Source organism: Budorcas taxicolor, chromosome 20, assembly GCF_023091745.1.
Source record: "Budorcas taxicolor isolate Tak-1 chromosome 20, Takin1.1, whole genome shotgun sequence".
NCBI lineage: Eukaryota > Metazoa > Chordata > Mammalia > Artiodactyla > Bovidae > Budorcas > Budorcas taxicolor.
Genome location: NC_068929.1, coordinates 3594575 through 3615276, shown reverse-complemented (window position 1 = coordinate 3615276; position 20702 = coordinate 3594575). Strand labels below are relative to the sequence as shown.

At 37.4% G+C, this 20702-nt stretch overlaps 1 pseudogene; it reads left to right on the top strand.

Annotated features, from left to right (window-relative positions):
- The window catches only part of LOC128066256 (ankyrin repeat domain-containing protein 26-like), a 53040-nt pseudogene extending 32562 nt beyond the window's left edge, over nucleotides 1-20478 (top strand).
- Nucleotides 20479-20702: the final 224 nt, after the last annotated feature.

Below are 20702 nucleotides of genomic sequence, written 5' to 3'. Positions count from 1 at the left end.
ATTAAGTATGAACTGTGACATTTAGAGCTTAAGTTATTAATTTCTTGCCATTCTTGGCTTCTCATAGATGGTCTGTGTATGTTTTCTGAGTGGAGGAATGGACATAAATCAAGCTTAATCATGAACATAATGGTTAGCATTTTTGATACATTAGGCAAAGTAGTATTCTTAATTCCAATCCATGTATTAATTTTGATTTTGTATGTTAAAATACAGGCTAACTTGCATTGAGAGTGTGAAGAAACTAATTAAGTGCTTTGTAAAGAAATTTTCCTTCACAGTACTATGTCTGCCTATGTTTTTGCTCTGTGATAAATTTAGCAGGCATTTAAATTAAGATCTGAGTTATTCATGTGGAAATAAGGCTACTTCATTTAAACAGTATTTTTTTGATTTTAAATTCTTCTCCTAAGCTTTTAACTTTTTTTTTTTTTTTAATGGCATAGGCCCAAAACTTCATATAATGTCTCTCCAGGTTATAGAAGAGCGAAATGACACTCAGAAGCAGCTTTCTCGAGAACAGAATGGCAGAATGTTACAGGATGGAATTCTGGCCAATCACCTTGCCAAACAAAAAGAGACAGAAATGGCTAATAAGGAAATGAACTCTGAGGTATTTTCTGTAGTCATTTTAAAATATGTGTATATGTCTCTGTGTATGTGTATATTTTAAAAACCAACACTATACATCATAGAAAATGTAGAGAATTTTGAAAGCCTATATATCTATGTTCTGAGGAGGGAAACATTTTCCATCTGTTGGATAAAGTAATATTTGTAATTCAAGTCCGTTTGTCTGCTGCAGATAGGGAGTGACACACGATGGCCTCATCCAAGGAGAGGCCTTTAGTATTTTCCATAGGAATCGATCTCAAAGTTTTTGCAACTATCTTGGAAGAGCCGGCATCCTGATTGTGGTTTAGGCGAGGAAGACCGTGTGTGGTCTAGCATCGACTGTGCTACCCGACCCCGTCCCTCTGCTTTGGGGTGAACGTGTTGGTCACTCCACGCACGCCATCACTTTCAGTGTCTGAATCAGAGTCCGTTTTTGGCTCCACTGTCATTTCTTTAACCAATAGCCTATCAACGACCTTTTCACATCATTTACAGGTTTTCGATTTGTAAAAACTGTGCCATCATTTGTTAACACACTTTTGAACACCTTAAAAAGTTGTTTCTATAGAACAAACTTATAAAAGCCCCCCTCCCCCTCTAAAGAAAACAAATTTTGCTACTGACAGTAGATATTCTGGTTGTTGGTAGTGATGTCATTTCCTCGAAAGATCACTAGGTTAGTTTATCACTTCCCTGATGGTAAGGAGGAATCTATAGGCAGTTCTGAGACAACATTTTGGATGTCATTCTTCTACTTGTGAGAAAATGAGCACTCTGCTCTGTGAGTGTCCTGTTTCAGTACAGGGAATTTTGAAAACAGTGATAGATATGCCATAATATATATTAGTGATGATTATTGTGTTTTTCATTGTATTTCCCCCATGTTACTATTTTAAACATTATGAAGAGATAATGAAAGTTATTGCTGTAGCAAATAATCTCATGGTTTTCTAAGAAGAGCTCTCTACATTTTACCTTATTTACCATTAGTGTGTGTATCATGAGTGAAATTAGAGGCTCACTTCGTATGTTTGTACTAGAGAAGTAACTGTGGTTTGATGTAAGTGGACTACTAGAGTCAGAAGACCTGGAGAAAAGCCTGCAGCTTATTTACTTCTTCCTTTCCAGAGTTATAGCTAATGAGTTAATTGATATTTGTAGAAGTGCTTAGTACAGTTATCAATAGGGATAATTCTTCTAATTGACTGTTAAAATGTTAGAAATATAGCATAGTCTCAAAAAAGTTTTTTTTATGAAATTTAGTCTGTTTAAATGTATAGAGAGCTAAGGCTCTTACTGTGAGGTAACTGTATAGGTTAGGTATCAGATGCAGTGTTTTTAAAGCTAGCAAGTAGTGCTGTTTATTGAATTATAGTTGATTTACAGTATTGTGTTGTTTCAGGTATTCAGCACAGTGGTTCAGCAATATATGTATATGTGTGTGTGTATATATATGTATATATGTATATATATACACACACACATGTATAGGGCTTCCTTGCTGGCTCATACAGTAAAGAATCCGCCTGCAATACAGGAGACCTGGGTTTGATCCTTGGGTTGGGAAAGTCCCTTGGAGAAGGAAATGACTGCCCACTCCAGTATTCTTGCTTGGAGAATTCCATGGGCAGAGGAGTCTGATGGGCTACAGTCCATGGGGGTTAAAAAGAGTCAGACATGACTGAGTGACTAACACACACGCATACACACACACACACACACACACACACACACACACACACATACACATATTCCTTTTCAGATTTTTCTTGTAGAATATTAAGTGTAGTTCTTTATGTTGATCCTTGTTGGTTATTTTATATATCAGTTCAGTTTCAGTTCAGTCGTGTGACTCTTTGCGACCCCATGGACTGCAGCACACCAGGCCTCACTGTCCACCACCAACTCCCAGAGTTGACTCAAACCATGTCCATTGAGTCGGTGATGCCATCCAACCATCTCATCCTCTGTCATCCCCTTTTCCTCTTGCCTCCAGTCTTTCCCAGCATCAGGGTCTTTTCAAATGAGTCAGTTCTTCCCATCAGGTGGCCAAAGTATTGGAGTTTCAGCTTTACCATCAGTCCTTCCAATGAACATTCAGGACTGATTTCCTTTAAGACGGACTTGTTGGCTCTCCTTGCAGTCCAAGGGACTCTCAATAGTCTTCTCCAACACTACAGTTCAAAAGTATCAATTCATATATTTCATATATACTAGTGTGTATATATTAATCCCAACATCCTAATTTCTCCCTTCCCATACCTCCCTTTCACCTATGGTGACTGTAAGTTTGTTTTCTATGTCTTTGAAGCTTTCTGTTTTGTAAATAAGTTCATTTTTAGATTCTACATGTAAGCAGTATGATATAATACTTGTCTTTGTCTGACTTACTTCACTTAGTGTGATAATGTCTATGTCCAGCATCCCTGTTGCTACAAATAGCATTTCATTTTTATATGGCGTAGCAGTATTCCATTGACCCACTCCAGTGTTCTTGCCTGGAGAATCCCAGGGACGGGGAGCCTGGTGGGCTGCCATCTATGGGGTCACACAGAGTCGGACACGACTGAAGTGACTTAGCAGCAGCAGCAGTAGCAGTATTCCATTGTACAAATATACCATGTCAGATGCAATTTTTCAGTGTAGTCCGATCTATACATCTTTTGTTTAAGCCTTCCCAAGTTTGCTGTAATTCAAAGAAAAGCCTTTCCAGTTCTGAGCTTCTTGAGAAGTCTCTTGGGGTTTCTTTTATACTTTCATGGATTTGTTTTCTTCAATTAAATTTTTGAACTTTTGGGTATTTCTGCTTGTATAAAGTCTGAGATTTGTATCGAACCTTATTTTTTCCATTTGGAGACACACTTGGTGCTGTCTTTTCATTGTATAAACATAGAGGTTAGTTTTTCATTTGAGAGGAAATCATGGAATGTCACTGTATTGAGTACTAGCTAAAAGTCTCCTTTCTTTCACTTAGGTTTCTGATAGTTGTGAAGAAGCAAAAGACCTGTTGTGCAAAAACCACGTGCTGCAGGATGAACTTGCCATGCCAAGACTGGAGATAGATGCAGTGAAAAATCAGCACCGGGGAAAAGGAAAAGAAATATTTTGATGACATTGAAATTGTAAAAGGAAAGAATGATATCTTCAAAAGGCAATAAAACTGAATGAGGAATCATCAACAAAGACTATGTCCCAATATATTAAGCCAGCTTAATGCTCTGACAGCTGAGAATACAATGCTAAACTCTAAGCTGGACAACGAAAAAGAAAGCAAATGAAGACTGGAAATGGAAGTGGAATCCTACTGTTCTAGACTGGCTGCTGCCTCAGACAATCATGATCAAAGTCAGACATCAAAAAGAGACCTGGAACTTGCCTTCCAGAGAGCAAGAGATGAGTGGTTACACTTGCAGGACAAAACGAAGACCGATGTGGCTAACCTGAAAGATTACAAGGAGATGCTTTCCCAGCAACTTTCTAGAGTGGAAAGTAAGTTCTTTAACCTAGAAATTAAGCTGCATCACACAAGAGATTCTCTCAGAGAAAATATTTTGATATTAGAACCTGTCCAGAGAGACCTAAGCCAAACAGAGTGTCAAAAGCAGGAAATTGAACACACGTATCAGAATGAACAAGGCAAAGTGAATAAATATATTGGAAAGCAGGAATCCTTAGAGGAGAGATTATCTCGACTCCAGAGTGAAAATATGTTTCTCCGACAGCAACGGGACGATGCACAAAACCGAGCTGACAGTAAAGAGAAGACGGTCATTAGCGTCCAAGACCAGTTTCAGCAGATCGTGAGAAAACTTCAGGCCAAACGTGAGAAACAAGGTCTGATGCTGGAGGAAAGAAACAAGGAGTTAATCAAGGAGTGTATTCATTTAAAAGAGAGAATGTGTCAGTACAAAAATGAGAAAGCAGAAAGAGAAGTGAGTATCCAGAAGAAGAAATTCTCAGACTTCCTGAAAGAAAGTTCACAGTGATTCTTGATTCTGGCTAAATGTTGAATCTAGTTGAACATAGAAAATACGTAGACTGTGAATCTATGGTCTCTACACCAGCCTAAAAGCGCACCTTGCATCCAGCAAATAAAAATTAGAACCAAGAGATGCTTTACTTTGAGTAGAGACATCGTATTGCTTATGAAATGTTAAGAGATTCAGTTCTAAATTATTAATATAGATAGTATTAGTAATTTACTCTTTTAGGATAAGAATTTTAATCTTTATGTTACCACATTTCAGTATCATGATGAAGCAGAGAAATGAAATGCTCAAACCTAAAATGAATATTTCAAAATTAAGTTTCATTACATGGATTACCTTGACAGTCAATTCCAGATTTCCCAGATGCTATATTTTATATATTGTACTTTGGCTTCAGTAGCTTGTCATACCTTTTTGACATATTTGTTGGTATAATTTTAATTTTATTTATATCAATTTGAATTAACTTGGGAAAATTTCAGCCTTGAATCATTTTTTATTATGGCCTCTCAACACTTTAAAGGCATCTATTTGTCATTGAATCATAATTTGGGACTCGAGTGGTGAGCTTTAACCACACTATTCCTGATTTAGTCTTCCCACTGCTATTTATGTTATTTACTTAGAGCATTTTTACAAACAATTTGCTCATAATTCTCATTTTAAGGATCAATTAGTATCATTTGAATACAAGTTTGTCCACTAAAAATGAAGGATGGCAGGATTCATGAGCAGCAGGAATACAGTGAGTCAGCGAGAGGGTCGTGGGGGCTGCGGTCTGGAGGCAGGTGGAGGTTAGGATATTGAGGCTCCTTGAAGGCTATGGGGGCAACCGTATTTCTTAAATTTCATTTTTCTTTTATATTGGAATATGGCTGATTTACAATTTTGTGTTAGTTTCAGATGTATAGGAAATTGATTCAGTTATTCCCACACATATATCCATTCTTTTTCAGTTCCTTTTCCCAGGTAGGTGACTATAGAATATTGAGTAGAGTTCCCTGTGCTCTCCAGTAGGTCCTTACAGTTAGCCAAGGGCAAAGGTGGGGAGGAGGGATAAATTAGGAGTTTGGGATTAATATAGACATACTCAGTTCAGTTCAGTTCAGTCACTCAGTCGTGTCCGACTCTTTGTGACCCCATGAATCGCAGCACGCCAGGCCTCCCTGTCCATCACCAACTCCCGGAGTTCACTCAGACTCACGTCCATCGAGTCAGTGATGCCATCCAGCCATCTCATCCTCGGTCGTCCCCTTCTCCTCCTGCCCCCAATCCCTCCCAGCATCAGAGTCTTTTCCAATGAGTCAACTCTTCGCATGAGGTGGCCAAAGTACTGGAGTAAGCAACAAGGGAATGGCTTCATTTTTCTGCTGAGGTAGGAATCTATTGGAAAGATCTGAGCACTGGTTGGAATATGTGAAGATCTCTGAGTTAATGAAAGCTTCTAATAAAGAAGGAAATGAAAATGTTTCCACAGGGTGGAATTTTCCATCACTTTTCCCACCTACACACTCATTTCTGGACATGAGGTGGTGAAGCTGTGCAGATTTATTGGGAGGGGCAGGGCATGGACAGTGGGGCCGCATCCTTTGTCTGAGTAACTTAATATCAGGAAGGCTGGAGGGTGGCCCCTTCTGTGTCTGTAACCAAACTCAGTGAGGAGGAAAAAGAAGGTGAGTTGCTGTCTGTGGTGATAATTTTCAAAGTACATATGTTGGAGTTATCTATTATTAACATAATGTAATAGTAAAGTGATTTGATAAACGCAGTGACAGAGCATCTTATTAGGCAGTTGTGAGACAACTTCAATAAGAACTGGCTGATACCCTCAGAAAGCAGTCTATATCAGAGGCGTCACTGGAGGTCTTGTCACATTATCGTGCCAACTTAGAAGTTGAGGCACAGGATTTAAAAAAGAACTTATGTCAACTCACAAGTCAGGTATATATGAAAGTGAATGTGTTGACTGTTTATATGTAGGATAAAGTGTTTTAGGACACTCGTTTTCATGGACAGCTTTCGTTTGTATTTTCATTGCAAGTAATTTACTACAATTTTATTTTCTTTATAATGCACTCATTTCTAAAACTTGACTTTCATTCTGCCATTTGCATTATATATATTTTTTCTTATATTACTTACCCTTAGGAAAGTTAAGAATTGTGCAGTATTTTTCACAGAAGTTGAGAGACTGTTTCTTTGAAACAATACTATTTTGGTGTGATACTTGTATTGCCATGATACGGCAAGCCAGATAAAATCAGAGAATGTTTAATGGAATGTTTCAGGAAATTATCATTTCTCATCTTCAGTTATGTCAGTGACTGTAGAGTTATATATATATTTATTTCATAGATTTCAGAATAACTTATGCAAAAAGGGTATTATAGAAACTAGTTGAAGTTAAGCAATGCCTTCTTTTCATTTTAGATATATTATAAAAGCCTGGAGGTACTCAGATGGTGTATAGTATGTACATCCAAAATAGAGAATTAAGAAGATTATTTAGACCCTGCCATTGGATTTTAAAAAAGCTATTGAAATATAATTCATGTGTCATATAATTCACCCGCTGAAAATGTGTAGTTCACTATCTCTTAGTGTAGAAAGGTGTCACCTGTGACCAATTTTAGAGCCTTTCCATCACCCCAAAAAGGAAACCCCATATCCCTTAGCTGCCCCTCATGGCCCCCCATCTCCCTCAGTCCCAGGCACACACCAGTGTAGTATCTGTCTCGGGCTTTCATATAAATGGAATCACACAGTGTGTGCTCCTTTGTGATGAGCTTTTCTCATTTGGTGTCATGTTTTTGAGTTTCATCCATGTTATAGCACGTTATCAGTTCTTCTATTTCTGTTAATTGTCAAACAATAAACAGTATGTGGCTAAGCCATTTATCCATTCACCAGCTGATGAAGCTTTGGGCTGTTTCCACTTTGAGGCTATTAATAATGCTGCTGTGAACACTGGTTTACAAGTTTCTGTGTGGACACGCTTTTCTTTTCCTGTGGTTGGATTTTATCTTCAGAGTTAACTGGCTGATTTCGCCTTTTCTTGGCCTTTGCTCAGACTGTCCTTTTGGTGTTCACAGTTTTGTTTTCTCTTGGGTAGTCCTCCATTTATTCAGACCTGGTGCCCAGTCTCTTATCCATGGAGCTTTTCTGACGGTCCAGTTCTCATTGAGCCTTTTCTCTTCAGCCTTTCTCATCTAGTCTGTGAAGAATACTTTAGCCCTTAATTTTGTATTGTCCTTTTTTTCATGAGGGAGGATCTTGTCTACAAGATCCATTGGTTTAACAGGGAATACTTATTGATATGCACAATACTTGTCTGCATAAATGGAAAATATTTTAGCTTAGCAGTTGTTAGGACACAACTAAGTACTTTTTACCACATCAATAATTTCTTCTTGGAGATACTGGTATAGTAAAACTTTTATTAAGAAACTAAATTCTATTAGTCTAATTAATAGAATTGTTCAATTAAACGCTCATTTTTTTTTTCCCTGACTCTGGAATAAAAATGTAAAATTTCCTTCTTTCATTATGCAGCCAGAGGTGGGATTTATGGATTTCTAGCCTTTCACCAACTGTGAGGTTCTGGAGTTGGCTTCTCTGATATCCATAGCTTGTAACCTTAATTTTCTCATCCGAGTACTTGCTAGACATTAACAGTTCCTGGGAATGAATTGATTCAGAAAACTTTGATTTAGCAGTAGGGTAATATTTCCATGGCAGTGACTTCACCCTTCCTCTGATGGCCATGTAAATTCTGTACCTCTCCATCCAGGAGGTGCTATTTGCATATTAACCCGTGGTCATTGTCCACTGTATAGTACAGAGAGGAAGTAAGTTACAAATTATTATAAGTGGAGAACACTGCTAGTTGGTTAGTGGAGTCAGTGAACATTCTTGAAGTACTGGATGCATATGTTCTGGGCCTCGTGCTCACCCTTACTGCCATTTGCAATGGTATGGAGAGTGATTTCAGTGTGACTTGTGTTGGAGACGATTTCTGTTGGCATGACATCTGCCTGATATATCAAATTGTTTTGCAGATAAAATACAGTGACCATAATAACGCCAATTACAAACAGTTCTTATTCTATGCCACTTCCTCTTCTAAATAGTTTATGTATGTGGTTAGTCACTCAGTCGTGTCCAATTCTTTGTGACCTCATAAACAGTAGCACACCAGACTCCTCTGTCCATGGGATTCTCCAGCCAAAAATACCGGAGCGGGTTTCCTTCTGGCAATACTGGAGCCATATGCTTCTCTAAAGTACATTATGTAAACTCCACAATATAATCTTCCAAAAATCCCACTGAGGTTGATGCTACCATTATCTCCATTTTATGGATGGAGAAACTGAGATACAGAAAGGTTAAGTGATTTGTTCTAGACACGCAGCTCAGATCTGATGGAACTGTGACAGAGGCCCATGCATTCTGGCTCCTGTGTAGCTACTGCCTCTCACACTAGGTTGTCACCAACAGCATTGTTAGCTCTCATAACTACTGGAAGATCTGTGGTCATTTACATATGTGAATATTTAAAGTGATGGCCTATGTGGAGCCTGGATTAAAAAAAAAATATATTTGTTTACCATAAGGTAGTTTTCTGTCTTTCCCCATTTGAGTAGTTTATAAATTTGTGTGTTTATTTGAGAAAATCTGATTTAAAGCATGGATGATGTTGTGTTTGAGTGCTGGAGGAGAGGTCAGTAACCTGTAGAGGGCAGACAGGAAATATTTTCACTTTGTGGACTGTAAGGTGTCTGTTGTAACAACTCATCTCTGCTGTATGGCAGGAAAGCAGCTGTTAACAATATGCAGACAAAAGAGACAAAAACCAATGATGGCGGATTTACTAGGTTATTAGTAGTTAAAACAGTTGTTTTTTCTTTTTTCTTTTTTTTAGTTGCAAGAAGCACAGGATCAACTTACAGAGGCTGTGAGATGTGCTGAGAAAACACAGGATCACGTCCAAAAGTATGACTTAAAGCAGCGTAGAAAATAAGTATAAAGCAGATAAACAGTATAATATGAGAATAGATCAACAGTGATAATAAACATATTATCATGAAGCTGTGTAACATTTCAGCTTTGAGCTTTTTTGAGATGCATAATTTCCCTCCATTATTTCCATATTTTGCACATTATCCACAAGTAAAAAGTGAAAGCTTTAATCGCTCAGTCGTATCTGACTCTTTGCAACCCCATGGGCTCTAGCCTTCCAGGATCCTTTGTCCATGGAATTCTCCAGGCAAGAATCCTGGAGTGGGTTGCCATTCCCTTCTCCAGGGGGTCTTCCTGACACAGGGATCGAACCTGGGTCTCCTGCGTTGCCAGCAGATTCTTTACCATCTGAGCCACCAGGGAAGGCGATTAGTCACAAACAAAAAAACAGTACAGTTGCCAAATCATCTACTTTGCAAAATTCTAAGAACCTATGTAATTGAACCTGCAGATATTTGTTCAAAAACAGTGTGATATTTTAAAAATCTATTTGTGAAGGAATGCCGTGACAGTCCAAGGGTTAAAACTATGCCTTCCAAGGCAGAGGGTGTGAGTTTGATCCCTGGTTGGGGAGCCAGGACCCCACGTGCCTCACAGCCAAAAAACCAAAACATAAAACAGAAGCAATATGCAGTCAATTCTGCAGCTGTGTTTAACGGACTTTTGGACTCAGAGGGAGAGGGAGAGGGTGGGATGATATGGGAGAATGGCATTCTATCATGTATACTATCATGTAAGAATTGAATCGCTAGTCTATGTCTGACGCAGGATACAGCATGCTTGGGGCTGGTGCATGGGGATGACCCACAGAGATGTTATGGGGAGGGAGGTGGGAGGGTGGTTCATGTTTGGGAACACATGTAAGAATTAAAGATTTTAAAATTAAAAAAATAAAAAACAATAAAAAAAATGCAGTCAATTCAATAAAGACTTTAAAAATGGTCTATGTCCAAGAAAAATCTTAAAAAAAAAATCTTATGTGTGAGAATAATTATCTTTAAATCTGCATTTAAGGCTTGAAATTGAAAATGCCAAGTTACAAACTACAGTCAAGGGAGAATGGCATTGAAACATGTATACTATCATGTAAGAATCAAATCACCAGTCTATGTCCAATGCAGGATACGGCATGCTTGGGGCTGGTGCACGGGGATGACCCAGAGGGATGTTGTGGGGAGGGAGGTGGGAGGGGGGTTCATGTTTGGAATCACATGTACACCCGTGGTGGATTCATGTCAGTGTATGGCAAAACCAATACAGTATTGTAAAGTAAAATAAAGTAAAAATTAAAAAAAAAATTCTAATGTTAAAAAAAAAAAGCAAGCGGGCAAAATTGAACAGCTTCAGAAAAACTTGTTAAGTACAAGATTGGTGAGTCAACCTCTTAATTTCTGTCATACTGAGAAAGGATTTTAATTTCTTTACTAGTAATATATAAGGATATTTTGGACAATGTGAAAAGTTTCATTGATTAGCTTATTGTATTTTTATTGATACTGCTTGCTACTAGTACTATGGTTCCTCTATAGAAGAAGTCGACTGAATTCATAAAATTAATGATTTTTATAGTAAGATTTTAATTTAAAAAATTGTGACAGTCCAAAAGCAATATTTTATATAGACCACATTTTGTTTGTTCATTAATCTGTCAATGAAATTCCACTTCTGACTATTGTTAATAATGCTGCTTTGAACATTGGTACACAAACATCTATTTGAGTCCAGAAATCTGAGTAATGATTTGATTGAGAATTTTGAGTTTCTTTTGTAATCCAGATCTTTCTGTGAGATTTTTGAGAATGAATCATTTTAAATATTGTAGTTTGTTCTCTTCATTAAGAATGAATACGATAATGTAAGAAACGAATCGCCAGTCTAGGTTCGATACAGGATACAGGATGCTTGGGGCTGGTGCACTGGGATGACCCAGAGAGATGATATGGGGAGGGCGGTGGGAGGGGTGTTCAGGGTTGGGAACTCATGTACTTCTGTGGTGGATTCATGTCAATGTATGGCAAAACCAAAACGGTATTGTAAAGTAAAATAATAAAAAAAAAGAATGAATACTATGTCGGTATAGAACCATTTTTCTGAACGAATGTATTTTTGTTGGATTTTTTTTTTAAGAGATGAGGTTGCATGGGAATTTTTCAAAGATTATTTTAGTAAGGTGTGACTTAACAAAACCTGGAATATCTTGAACAATTATGAAAATTATTTTAGAACATCTCTAGAAAGTAAAATGTAAACATAGGGAGTCTTTTAAAAAACTTTCATTAACATTTAGTATTTTACGTGTAAAAGGCTCTATTTTTAGCAAATAAATGTTGGCAATTTAAATTCCAGATAAGTTATGAAATGAAAAATAATTTAAAGTTGTTTTAAGAAAAGTCATCAATTTTGAAATTCGTTATTGGCATCAATCAGTTTTAATAACTGTGTTTACTATAAATTCATATTAGTTTGTGAACTCATGAGAAATAATATTTTTAAGAAAGAATATAAAGTCTCTCTAGGTATTTAAAAATAATTTTCTCAAATTGTTTTTTTTCTAAGTCTGAGGATGAAAAGGAACAATTAAAGAAATACATTGAATTAAAATAATCTCTGGGAAATAGCTTGGACCAAGAAAAGAAGAAAGACAGTGAGTTAGAAAAAAAGATTACTGGGTAAGATTTTAATATTTCTGATAACCTCAATTATTTTATTTTATTTAAAACTTTAGACACAAATTCATTTTTTTGTGTATTTTCATAATTAAACACATTATCCTATTTCAAAGTTTACTGTGGAAAGTCAGCACAATCTGAAATGGTTTTGAGTGCAGCAGTGCTATACTTATCTGTAATGATTTCTAAAACAGTAACAACTGTGCCTCTGCATATAGTAATGTCACTCTCTTCCTCATCATCTATGCTGAATTTTTACTTCTGCAAAGTATCTTTGTTCTTTTTGGTAATCCTGCCTTCTTTTAATTGTGTTCCTTCCCTTCATCATTCAAGTAATTTATTATCTAAAAACCTACCTGTGTTATTGTTGAACAACATTAAAAAGTATCTTGATTTGGCTTATATTTTCTTTTTGCCCCAAAATTTTAGTTATAAAATGTACATACAAAAATCTATGTGTAACTTAAAGAATAATAAAATTAGTGACCATGTTTTGATCAGTAAGATAAAAAACTGCTTCTGTTTTTCTTGCTGAGTACGGTTAATCCTCATCATCTACAGATTCAGCCAACCCAAGATAAAAAGTATTCAGGGGAAAAAATTTGAGGAAGTTCCAAAAAGCAAAACTTGGATTGGTCTCAAGCTGGCAACTATTTCCATAGTGTTTACACTGTATTTATAACTATTTACAAAGTGTTTACATTTTATTAGATAATGTAAGAGATCTAGGGATGACTGAAAGTATAGGGAAGATGTGCTTAGGGAGACTTGAGCATCCGTGGATTTTGTATCCACTGAGTGTTGGGGGATTTTTGAACCAGTCCCCTGTGGATGCCAAGTGATGATTATACAAAGAGTTCTTCTCTGATTCTCATTAATATTTTTCTCTTTTAATTTTCTCTACATTGCTTTGCATTTTGTTAACAATGTGCTGGGCAAGATTTCTACATCTCTTAAAACAGTCTTGAAGAGACTGGTACACTCTCTTTTCTGACTTCCTTTCTTCTAAAACTCTCAGCCTGGGTTATTTCCCGCTTAACTCAGGTTCCAAAGGCTTTTCTTTTTTTTCAATTTTGAGTGAGACTCTTGTTGGTTTTTTTGTATCTACTTTCTTTTCTTTTTGTAGAGGCTGTGGTCAATAGGAACAAACGTGTCTTGTGTCTTTTCAAATAACATTCATAAATCATATCTCTTCATCTTTAGCTTGAATACTAATCTCTGGTTTATAACTAATATTTAATAATAAATTAATATTTCACACTAGCATGCTAAAAATTGATGTTAACTTAGTTATAAGAACTCATATATTACATATATCACACACAGTATATTTAAGTGTGATAAAATTTTTCTTCATAATATTTATCTAAGATTAGAATTTAGTTATGCTTTCAAGGAATATTAAGTTTGAATAATGAGAAAGGATTATAATTTATACATTTGTTTGCTTTATCTGATAGAACATATATCTGTTTAATTATTAAATATCTGCTCTTAAAGAACTTACTCATTCTATACATTTCCACAGATTTAAGAAACTTTTAAAAATGACAAGAAGGAAGTTAAATGAATAAGAAAATGGAGAGCTTAGTTTCCATGGAGATTTAAAAACCAGTCAACAGAAATGGATATTCAAATTAATATGCTAAAACATAAGGTAATTTTTAATCAGTTTTAGAACCCCCAAATCACTTAATTTGGGGAAATATAATCATTCCATGCTTTGAACAGTGAAACACAGATTTGTCTATTAATTTTTTAGGTTGGACACCAGTAAAAAAGACAGCTTTTCCCCATATCATTTTTAGATAAAAAGGGCACACTCTTACTCTCTCTGTCTTGTATCCTGGCTGGTGATCTGAGGCTGAGCAGCACAGCATTAATGACCCCAAAGTATCCGTTGTTTTTGGTGACAGGTTTGTGAAATCTAATGAACATACCATGCAGTTCTTTCATTTAAACTGTACAGTTCAGTAACTTAATTGTGTTTAAGGGGTTATACAGGCATTACCACATTAGAACATTTTCATCACCCTCCAAAGAAATCACCCTGTGCCAGTTTTCCCTTCCTGATCTTCCCAGCCTGAGGGAACCATGACTCCACTCCCTGACTGTGTAGATGTCCCTTTTCTGGACATTTCGTGTCAGTGGAATCACACAATATGGGATCCTTTGTGACCGCCTTCTTTCATTTAGCATAATACTTTCAAGGTACGTCTAATATGTATCAGTATTTCCTTGCTTTTATTGCTCAATAATTGCCTTTGACTGTGTGGATCACAATAAACTGTGGGAAATTCTGAAAGAGATGGGAATACCAGACCACCTAACCTGCCTCTTGAGAAATCTGTATGCAGGTCAGGAAGCAACAGTTAGAACTGGACATGGAACAACAGACTGGCTCCAAATAGCAAAAGGAGTACATCAAGGCTGTATATTGTCACCCTGCTTGTTTAGCTTCTATGCAGAGTACATCATGAGGAACGCTGGACTGGAAGAATCACAAGCTGGAATCAAGATTGCCGGGAGAAATATGAATAATCTCAGATATGCAGATGATACCACCCTTATGGCAGGAAGTGAAGAGGAGCTAAAAAGCCTCTTGATGAAAGTGAAAGAGGAGAGTGAAAAATGGCTTAAAGCTCAACATTCAGAAAACTAAGATCATGGCATCCGGTCCCATCACTTCATGGGAAATAGATGGGGAAACAGTGGAAACAGTGTCAGACTTTATTTTTTGGGGCTCCAAAATCACTGCAGATGGTGACTGCAGCCATGAAATTAAAAGAGGCTTACTCCTTGGAAGAAAAGTTCTGACCAACCTAGATAGCATATTCAAAAGTAGAGACATTACTTTGCCGACCAAGGTCCGTCTAGTCAAGGCTATGGTTTTTCCAGTGGTCATGTATGGATGTGAGAATTGGACTGTGAAGAAGGCTGAGTGCTGAAGAATTGATGCTTTTGAAGTGTGGTGTTGGAGAAGACTCTTGAGAGTCCCTCGGACTGCAAAGAGATCCAACCAGTCCATTCTGGAGGAGATCAACCCTGGGATTTCTTTGGAAGGAATAATGCTAAAGCTGAAGCTCCAGTACTTTGGCCACCTCATGCGAAGAGTTGACTCATTGGAAAAGACTGATGCTGGGGGGCAGGAGGAGAAGGGGACGACAGAGAATGAGATGGCTGGATGGCATCACGTACTCGATGGACGTGAGTCTGAGTCAACTCCGGGAGATGGTGATGGACAGGGAGGCCTGGCATGCTGCAATTCATGGGGTCGCAAAGAGTCGGACACGACTGAGTGACTGAACTGAACTGAACTGAGTATTCTTTTGTATGGACGTTCCACATTTTATTTATCCATTCATCATCTGATGGACCTTTGGGGTTGTTTCTAATTTTTGGCTAATGTCAGTAATGTTGCTGTGAACATTTATGTCTAAGTTTTGATGTGAACATATTTTTTCACTTCTTTTGGGAATACAGTTATGAATAGAATTGCTGTATTACACAGCAACTCTGTTTAACCTTTTGAGGACCTGCCATACTGTTTTCCAGCATGGCGGCATCATTTTATATTTTTATCCAAGGTATGTAAAACGTTCCCATTTCTATACATTCCTGTCAACACTAGTCATTACCTGTCTCTGTGAGTATAGCCATCCTAGCAAGTATGAAGTGGCATCTTGTGGTGTTTTATTTCTCTTTCTGAGGAGAGGACAATGAAGATTGAGTTCTAGATTAGTAACTGCTCAAAGCTACCCACCTCTTTTAGAATTTCAGTAAATTGAGATGAGGTCAAAAGTCTGATTTTGGTAATTAAACTATTTCTAGTTATTTCTTATAGTTCAAATCATATGTCTCATTGCTTACTAGTCTTCATTGTTTTCAAACTTGAGCAGAAATTCTGAGTCACACCTGCCTATTTGTAAGAAATTGTAATTGAAGGGAACCCTGAAAAACTTCTTCCGGAGTAGTTCTTAAGTCTTTCTTCTAGTTATATGCTTCTTCTCCTCAACATTGTCATTAAAACTCTTACCCTTTATTATATTCCACTTTATAAGAGATCAGTTTCTACCTGCATTTAAGTTATGCTTTTATTTTCTCTTATTCAAAAATCCATTTTTCTGTTTTTTCCTAATCAGCTTTAAGTTTAGTGGCTTCAATAAACAACATTGGTTTTGTTCAAAATCTGCACTTAGGAAACGGTGGCCAGGACAGCTGGCTTCTCGTCCCCTCAGCTTCAGATGGGGCAGCTCGAGGGCTGGGGACTGGAATTGGGTGAAGGTGTGTTCATTCCCATGTCTGATAGTTGGTATCTGTGGTTGGCTGGACTTTGGTGAAGGCAGACAAGTGAAACACCTACACTGAACACCTAGGCTCTCTTTGCAGCCTGGGCTTACTTGCAACATGGAGCCTGGTTCCCAGGTTGAGAGCCAGGCAAAAGCTCTGCCGCCTTGTCTAACCTCACTTTGCAGTTCACATGGCATCACTTTCATCATCTTCTGTTCAATAGGAGCAAGTCAGTTATACTTGGCCTATATTCTACCTTTTTTACAGAATAAAGTTTTAAAAACTAATGGGTACATTTAAAAACTAGCACAGTAAATCACTGGCCACAATTTTTTATAGTCCTTCCAATGAAAAATACCCTTTTCCCTACTCATTCCCTCACAAATCTCAGTTGTTAAGTGTGAGGCCCAGGCTCAAGTAGAGGTCTTACCATCTTCATCAGGTACAGATGGCACATGGAGATGAGGTTTCTGGGTGTGATTTCTAGAGTGTGACCCTGTGAGCACAACCCTCTCAGTACTAAGACTTGAGAACTAAAGGGGCAAGTTATCTGCCACCCACAGCCCCACCATTCTGCTGAATGACTAGACTCTCCCGTCCAGAAATGGGAAACGGGAGGCACCGTAGTCCATAGCAGCTCTGAGGTCCAGTTTGGTGCTGCCAGCTCTTTGATGCGGACTTGGTCCTGCCCATAGGAGTGCTTCTCCTTTGCTCTACCCTCTGAGCTCTGTGTGCTGTCCTTTCCATAAGAAATGACCTCTATCTGTAGCTGAGTCATGTTTCTTAAGCCAACTTCCTCTTTATTGAACTTCAAAGAAAATCCCAAAGGCCTATTCTCGTTTGTATGTCGTGGTCTCTGTTAGGCCAAGCACTGTTTTTTGCTGTCAAGGTTCTCTTTAAAGCTTTTAGTGTCCTGTAAATTGGATTGGGATTCACATCATTGGAAAGGCTACCCTCACAAATCTTTTTTGAGAGAAGCTCTGCACCTTGGGCTTCTTATGAAGCTTTGTAGGATAATGCCTTTAAAATTCTTATGCCCTTAAGATCTTTAAAGGAATTTGAGGCACCACCTTAAGTCTTTTCAGGGTCTTAATGAAGGGTTTTACAGTCTACAGGCTTCACCTTTAGACCATGTTTTCCTGGCAGCACCCTAGATTTGATCTTAGCCCAGAAGCTGTTTCTCTCTTTTAGCATCATGTGACCACTGGACATGTGGGGATGCTGTAAAGGAGATATCAGATATTGAACCCAAATATAATTGAGCCTTGTTCCTTTATATTTAATAATCCTCCCCCTTTTTTTGATAGCTTATCCCTCTCATTGATGTTACTTTCAGCTGGTTCTTAGCAAGAATTTCCTTTCCCCTGTGTTTCAGTGTCGTTTTCTTCTCTTGCCTAGAAGCTGTCACCAGCAGCCTCTTTAAGGGCCATCAGGATTCAGTTTACCATGTCATGAAGCCCTTTGAGTTTTCATTTCTTTCTTTGCATCCATTCAGATCTCACCTACCTCCAGGTTGAAAGGCATTCTCACATCTTTTAGTTCTTTTTTAATGGTACTTTTAATATCAGTATCTGTGCCAGGTATTTATTGCCAGCAAATTGTATAATAAGCCACGTCAAAGCCTAGTGGCTCAAAACAGCATTCACTTTGTTCACAAATTTGTGTTGAGGCAAGGCTCAGTGAGTGAGGCCAGCATGTTTCTTTTCCAGTTGGCATCAGCTGGGATGTCACAAAGGTGGGGACCAGAGTCATCTGAAGATTAGTTCATGCACATGTCTGGCAGTTGGAGCTGGCTTTTGGATGAGACATTAGTTGGGGGTGGTCAGTGGGGGCACTGACAAGGTGCTCAGTAGGTGGTCTGGACTTCTTCGCAGCGTAGTGACTGATGCTAAGGGTGGGCTTGCCCACAGAGCAAAAGTCAGTTTCCCCAGACTCTGTCCAGTAGAAATCAGTTACTGAGGCCAGCACATATTTAAGGGGAGGGAATTTCAGAGAAAAGTGTCAAAGAATTTGTAGACAGTTTCAATACCACCACCTCCACTCACCTCGACTTACCGAGTAATCATTCTGTCTAAAGGAAAGTTCTTTGCAACTCGGTGTCACTGAAATTCCTGCAAATTTTGTTTGTTGTTTTGTTTGGTATGTTCTGTTCTGTGAAAAGTAACAAATGGTTATGAAAATGAGGCATTTGTTGTTGTTGTTGTTCAGGAAAATGTATGGATTATCTCACTAAGCTATTAGGAGATAGGATTTCTTTAACCTTTTGAATTATTTTTCTTTGGAATGCAGTTCAAATTAGCAAAAACTATTCATAGTTCAGAAAAAGACTTATGGGGTTAGAATCCATATTTATAATATTTATTAATGAAAGTCTTATTTTCACAATCTTCTTTTGGGAAGTGTTTATTAACTCAGCCCTAGGTAACTCAATACAGTATCCCTCAAACTTCTTTAAAACATGGGGCATTAAGATGGGGGGAAGGAGTAAGAGACATTCTACTAAGAGGTGACTTGTAGTCATTTTATGGAAAAAAAATACAAAAGAGTATAAAATCAAGTGCAAATGTTCTGTGACAAAGATGATGACAGTGAAGAATATATTTTGTGCCTCTTGGTGGTTTGAACTTCTTTCTTGATTCTCTGAGTAATCCCTGGTCCTACATTCTACAATACAGATACCCTCATATCTATTTGATCCTGGGTTTTAGTTAGGCTGTGCTCAGTCCACTTTCTTCATTAGCAAACAGTATCATTTTATTCTTGAAGACTGATAATCCTTGAAACTGCCTCTTCAAAATGTCTGCACCTGGATGCCAAAAATCAAGTTCTTCGAGAGGAGTTATTATCTATGAAAGGAATGCAAAAGAAATGTGAAAAACTAGAGAAGAATAAAAAGAAGTTGGAGCAAGAAGTAGTGAACCTCAGAAGTCGTATGGAAGTGAATATGATAGAACACAGTCAAGTAGAGCAGTATAAAGGGGAGACTGAAGAAAGGGCGAGACAGGATCTCATAGAGAAATGAAAGGAAGTCAACCTATTTTGCAGGTTAATTTGTTCATCTGTCATGTGCTTGAATTCACCTCACTGTAAATTACATTTTGGATCTATACAGCTTATGGGTTTCCTCTACTTCCCTTAGAGCAGTTGGTTTGGTAGTTTTCTGGAAGGAAGGGGACACTTGTTTCTCCCTTTAAATATTTCCGTTTCCATCACGGTTATCACCAAATTGACCTATCAGAATGATTCTCACTAGAGAATCCTTTCATTTATAAGACCAATTGGTATAAAACAAGGCTACTAGGAGGAAAAGAAAATATTGTGGTTTAGAACTGGTACCATCCTCTTGAATTATTTTTAAGTTGTCTTGTTCAGTTTTTAAAATTTTAAGTTGATCCTCTTGTTCTTTGAATTATCAGATTATATAAGCACCACTATAACAATAATTCCACTTTCATTTTATAATTCTCATGTAATTCACTTCACATTGATGATAATTGTTTTAAACTTCTGCTTTTTTTTTTTTTAACCTTTAAAATTGCTTTCTGAATCACTGGCTCAAAACTAAAGGGAGCAAATATCATTTTCCAGGTTAATGATTATTTTTATTTTTATTTATTTATTTATTTATTTTAGATTATTTTTAAAATGTTATCTTTTAAAATTTGCCTTAGATACAAGCAGCTCTCAGGAGAACTTAGAGCAATTACAAGAGAAGAATAATGTTTCCATAAGAAGTCAGCTGGAACTCAGAATTAAATAAAGACTTGGAATCTGAACTCCCCAAGGTGAAAACTTTGCAAGAAGATTCTCATAAAGCAGAATTGGAAAAATATAAGCAACTCTACCTAGTAGAACTAGAAGTTAGAAAGTCATTGGAAGGTAAACTAGACAGATAAGTCAAAACACAGAATCACAGAACGTAAATTTAGTTAATTAATTTGTCTCTAAAGCCTAATTTTTCTAGAGCGCAGTTCATGAGATTAGTAGGAAATGAAGGCTAACTAGATGGTCACTGCTAGAGGGAGCCCTAAGACAAACAATTAATACTGTGTCCTTTTAAGTTTCACCACACAGAGTTGGAAACGACTGAAGTGATTTAGCAGCAGCAGCACACTGCATA